Source organism: Eublepharis macularius, chromosome 15, assembly GCF_028583425.1.
Source record: "Eublepharis macularius isolate TG4126 chromosome 15, MPM_Emac_v1.0, whole genome shotgun sequence".
Lineage (NCBI taxonomy): Eukaryota > Metazoa > Chordata > Lepidosauria > Squamata > Eublepharidae > Eublepharis > Eublepharis macularius.
The window spans coordinates 42,698,971-42,704,942 of NC_072804.1; the positions used below are offsets into that span (position 1 = coordinate 42,698,971).

The 5,972-nt window shown below is 43.3% G+C and overlaps 1 non-coding gene across 1 annotated transcript; it reads left to right on the forward strand.

Moving 5' to 3' along the window:
• The first annotated feature begins 5,695 nt into the window (after positions 1-5,695).
• On the forward strand, positions 5,696-5,767 carry TRNAA-UGC (transfer RNA alanine (anticodon UGC)). The gene has a single exon. It is a non-coding gene; the product is annotated as a tRNA-Ala (tRNA).
• Positions 5,768-5,972: the final 205 nt, after the last annotated feature.

Below are 5,972 nucleotides of genomic sequence, written 5' to 3' on the forward strand. Positions count from 1 at the left end.
TATGATTGGTTCCAGTACAGACAGATTAGAGACTTATATAATTCGGACTCTGCAAAAGGGGGTATACGAACAGAGAACTCGGAACTAGAGCAGACCCTTCTTAAAGAAGACAAGAAAAGAATATCCAAGGTATACCAAGTACTGTTGAAATGGTACACTGAGGATGAGATAGTTAAAACACAGATGGTGAAATGGGCTATAAATTTCAATAAAGAAATAACAATGGAGGCATGGGAATACTTGTGGAAAACTACAATGAAGACAACGACATGTATCAATATTAAAGAGAACATTTTCAAAATGATCTATCGTTGGTACATGACACCAAAGAAGATTGCGCTAGGGAACTTGAACACTTCTAATAAATGCTGGAAATGTAGGAAGCATGAGGGCTCCCTCTATCATATGTGGTGGTCGTGTGAGGTAGCTAGGCAGTTCTGGGGGGAAATAATAAGAGAAATGAGTGAAATTTTACAGTTTCAAATAAATAAGAACCCAGAACTCCTGCTGCTAAACTTGGGAATGGAGGGAATACCAGCCCATCTTAGGACGTTGATATTTTATATGACTGCAGCAGCTAGACTTTTGTATGCGCAGAAGTGGAAAGTACAAGAAGTGCCAACTATTGAAGATTGGATCTACAAATTGCTGTATATGGCTGAAATGGACAAGATGACAAGAAAACTGAGAGATCTGGACTCAGGGCAGTTTAACACAGACTGGGAGAAGCTGAAACAATATCTGGAGAAGAAGTGGGAGGTGGGAGGAAAACTGTGGCAGTTTGAGAACTACTGAAGTATAATAAAAGTATAAAAGAGAGGGGTGACTTTACCGGGGGAGGAAGAGAAATGTGAATTTATAAGCAGTTAGATTAATTAATCGATTGAGATATATAGATATGTAAAGGTTAATGGATAGAATATTGATAGAGAATAATTAACGGTTTAAACATGAGGATTGAGTAATTAACAATATTTTTTTTACTTGATAAGACTTATATGCACCAAACTGAATGTATAGAAGAGTTAAAACGACTGACTATGTGATGAGTTATATAGAAATACTATAAAAAGAAGAAATGATTAATATATAGAGAACAAATCAAATTGTTTGATTTAAATGTGGGAAACTTTTATGGTTTATGATATATAGAAATATTCAAAACTGGATAATGGGATAAATTGTTTATCTAAAGAAGTATAGTTTGGATGTATAATAAGTAAAAGAGTTAAAGATGTACTGCTTAATATAATGGAGAATATATATTTGTTTTAGACAGAGGAAATTAATAGAAGTAAGGGAAAAGGGACAGAGGGTGGGAAAGCTGTTGGAAGTCAACAAAAGGGGGGGAAAGGGAGGGGGTTAGAAACGAAAAATTAGGGGAAAATTGAATGTAATGTAATGTAAAAATATTAATGTTCTAACCCAATAAAAATTTAAAAAAAAAAAAAAAGAAACAGTGCAGCTCCTTCGCTATGGCTCTTTCCAGGAAACAGTTCCAGTTAGCAATCTTGCAACTGCATTCTGGGATTTTCGGAACAGACTTCAGGGGCAGCCCCACATGGAACAATTTGCAGTAGTCCTGGCACTACGGCCTGTGGACTCTGTTGGATTTGGTATGTTGTAAGTTGTAGAAGGCCTGCGTTACGTGCATGGAAATATGAAACAATTTGGACTGGGAGACTGCAGCTGTTCTGGCTTGCGCTGGCTAACACAGCCCTCCTTCTTTGCTCATGAGCTCTGGATTATATTAGAGTCAAGAAGTTTTTTAAAGAGGAAAATCTTCATATTCCCCCCTCATGCATTTAGCTCTGGCCGTGTGCTAAATGAATGGAAATTTGCAAGACAAATTTGCGCTGCAGGCCCCCCCCCTTCTTTAAAAAAATTGGTGAGTGGCGAGAAGGACCATTTGTCTGTGGCTTTCATTGAGGGACACACCTGCTGCTTTCCTGCTTCCTGTAGCGGGTGAATGGTACCTCTAGGAAAATGCTACATCCCTTAAAATAAACAGTACTCTTTTGTGATGTGCGTTGTTTCTTCTGGAATGTGTCTGAGAAAACAGACAACCACAGGACAAAAATACAATCGCCTACTGAGCAGCAGTCATAAAAAAAGGGAGCGTGTGTGTGTTTGCTCTCTCTGTTTGGATCCATTTCCCAGCCCGGGGAAGTCTTTCCTTTCCTTTCCACCTTCTCTTCCGTTCTTCCCCCTACCAGAAGCCCCTGAATTGCTCTGCTTACAAGCAACGCTGGGGTGGATGTGAACAGCATTGAAGAGGCCCCTCGAATGAATGAAACGTGTGAGTTGGAACGCCTCCACGTCTTCCTTGCTTCAGACTCCTGTCATGTGACGTCTGGTACATCAAGACCTTGAAACCTGACTGAGGTGGGAGTTTCATTCTTAATTCATTCTGAGGTCGTGCAAATGGAATGGGAGTCTGACAAGAGTGTGTATGCATTTTTAAGAAAGAGAGTGGTGCCCTCATAAGTGAACATTATGTGCCAGGACAGACTGGCATAAGTGGCATGGAATATGCACTTTTATGTTTGCTCACACAAATAACTAATATCGTACTGCAAGATTCAGGTTTTAGTGTGCCTGTTGTAGTGCTTAGAGTAATGTGAAAATCCTTGACCTGAGACCCTGGAGAGCAGCTGCCGATCAGAGTAGACAGAACGGACCTTGATGGACTACTGGTCTGATTCTGTGTAAAGCAGCTTCATGTGCTTATGAAGGCGCACTTTTGTCATGCTGTGTGTGAAAACAGCAATATGTATATTTTCCATGTGTGAACTGAGTGCTGGGTTTTCCAGAGTTCGAGCTCATGTGTACCACTACTAAGGCTTGCATGCATATGGAAAATACACATTTACACCTGTTCAGACAGGACCGGGGCTGTGCTTACCAGGGTAATCACAAGTGTTCCCAATAGGCACAGATGATAGGCTCTAGAGGTGGGCACGAACTGAAATACGAACCAAAGTTCATCACAAACCAAGCTGTTTTTTTGGTTCATGAACCGATGGTTTGTGACGAACCACGATGATTTTTAGGCTGGTTTGTTTTGTTCGTTTGTCAGTTCGTCACTGCAGACAGCCTGGCGCTGATCAATCAGTTTCCTAGGCAACGGGAGGGGGTGTGTGGGCTTTTTGCAAACCTTCTGCCACCCTAGAAGTGACATATTCATGAATCAAACAAACCAGTTCGCGAATCGGGCAATTTCATGCCAGTTCGTGATTCACGGTTCATGAAATGCAATGAACCACAAACCACAACGAACCACCATTTTCCCGGTTCGTGCCCATCTCTAATAGGCTCCTTCTATCTAAGGTTGTTGTGTCAAGAAGCTCCATGTGGACAGGGTGGTGGGAGGGCCTTACTTGTTCACTTTCATCAGTCCACTCCTACGTTACCAACCTTAGGGTTGCCATCCTCCAAGTATTGGCTGGAGATCTCCCAGAATTATAACTGATCTCCAAGTGACAATGATCGATTTCCCTGGAGAAAATGGCTGCTTTGAGGCTCCCCTCCTTAAGCCCTATCCTCTCCAGCATACAACCTCCAAATCTCCAGCGATTTCCCAAGCTGGAGATGGCAAGTCTTCCAGTTCTGGCATCTGCAACCCCCTTTTTTCCTGAACGCTTTCCTACAGCGTGTCATCAGTAGCAGCCCAAAGATCATGCAAAGTTAAGAAAAACAAACACGAGGGAAGTGCCTAGCGATGACTTTCACATTTCCTTTGTCTGACAATACAAGCATTGTTTTTCTGCCTGCCTTTGTGTGTATGGGCTTTTGGCCGGGAGACGCCTTTTGGTGCTGACGAGGAAGAATGTGGAGCTTTTTGAGGGTCAGTCATGTTATGCTTGGGTTTCTTTTGTGCGAGCCCTGGTGGTTCCTGCTGTTTTTGTTTCCTTCCTTGTTGGCAGGCTTCCTCGTAGCCTCAGTTTGTGTCGTAGACTTTGCTGGAGTCCTTGTTGCGGAAAAAGGTCCCGGAGTCCCATCTATTGTCTTCATTGGCTCTGGGTTCATGTGGTGTGAGCTGTTTTCTTTGTGTTTTAGCATTCAAGAAACCCACACCATGTTTCAGAGTCTGGGTCTCCATCCTGCTTGTGTGCAACAGCTTGTGCAAATTTTGTAATTGGCTGTTGGATACGTGTTTTTTTTGTGGGGGGAGGGCGAGGGTAGAGCCATGTGCATGTTGTACTGTTTCATGGTGAGCCGCTGTACTGTAGGAGTGTGCTAGCCTAAGGGTTAATCTCCTGCTCAGCAGGAGATAATCCAGACTGTTGTGGGCCAGGTTAAAACCTTATTAAATATGGTTCCTACCAGAAGGCTGTGTACAGCCTCTACGCCCAGTGCTCCTTACAAACTAGGCCCAATTTACAAGAAGTGATCAGAGTGTTGAACTAAAGCCGGGGAGGCCCAAGTTCAAATCTTCACTCTGCCATGAAAATCACTTGGTAACCGTTGGTCGGTCTCCCCCCCACCCCCCCAGCTGTCCCTGAACAACCATAGAGGACAATTGTGAGGGTAAATTGGAAGAAAAGAGAGTCATGTTGTCCCTTGGAAACATGTAGGGGTAGCAAAGTGTGTTACTCGATTGGACAGGAGTTGGCAACTGGGAGCCCACCCGTGGCTGCAAAGTGCCAGAAACTGCAAAAGATAAGCAGCTGCTAAATCAAGATTTCTATTAAAAGTCCAGCCTTCAGAGAAGCTTTAGCGTTAAACTGTTGAACTAGAAAGCAGGGAGAAAAACAGGGTGTATAAAGGAAGCAAATATCTTAATAATAAATAAAATATTAGTGAGTTGGACAGAATTTGGACATGGAGATTGGACTTATCCGTTACCAAAAGCCAGTTCTCCATCAGTGTTCTCCAACAGTGTTGGCCTAGGATCAATGAGTGCCTGACCCAGATCTCCTTGCTGCCTTGAAGTTTGCTGGGCAACCTTGGAGCGGCCTAAGCTACCTTGCATGGTGATTGTGAAGATCAAATGGGGAAGGGAGAGTCTTGCATGCCACCCAGAACTCCTTGGAGGAAAGGATAGGTGTTGAATGAGCAATGCAAGGAAGGTAGTGGTGTAGCTGATGCTGTGAATGGATTGTTCGTTAATAATAATAATAATAATAATAATAATAATAATAATAATAATAATAATGCGCTTACACCAGTTTGATGTGGTAGTTAAGAACGGCAGGAGTCTAATTTGGAGAATCAGGTTTGATTCCCCACTCCTCTGCTTGAAGCCAGCTGGGTGCCTTTAGGTCCGTCATAGCTCTTTGGAGCTCTCTCAGCCCCACTCACCTCACAGGGTGATTGTTGTGAGGATAATAACATACTTTGTAAACCATTCTGATTCGGCATTAAGTTGCCCCGACGGGTGGTATATAAATTGAATGTTGTTGTTGTTGTTGTTATTATATAACGCCCTTCTGGACAGATTAGTGTTACGCTGAGAGTGGTGATCAAAGTCAATGTTGTTATTATCCGTATAATAAGCTGGGCCTGAGAGGAGTGGCTTACCCAAGGTCACCTGCTGAGTTCATGGCAGTAGTGGGAGTCAAACCAGCAGAGTGCTGATTTGCAGCCGAGCCACTTAACCACTATGCTACAGTAGCTAGCTCCCTTGCCAAGAATACGTTCAGGCTCTTCATATAAATGTAGTTGAACGGCTGCAATTGTGAGGCTATGGGGAGGGGTTGTAGCTCAGTGGCAGGGCATCTGCTTTGCATGCAGAAGGTCCCAGGTTCAATCCCTGGCACCTCCCATTGAAAGGATCAGATAGTAGGTGATGTGTAAGTCTTCCAGCTGAGACCTGGAGAGCTGCTGTCAGTCAGAGTAGACAATACTAAGTTTGACAAGCCAAGCATCTGGAGTTTGGTGGAGATCATCTGCTCTGGAGAAAGGTCCCTGATCCGAGCAATGGCATCTTCAGGGGAAAGATCAGGTAGCAGGTGATGTGAAAGATTTCG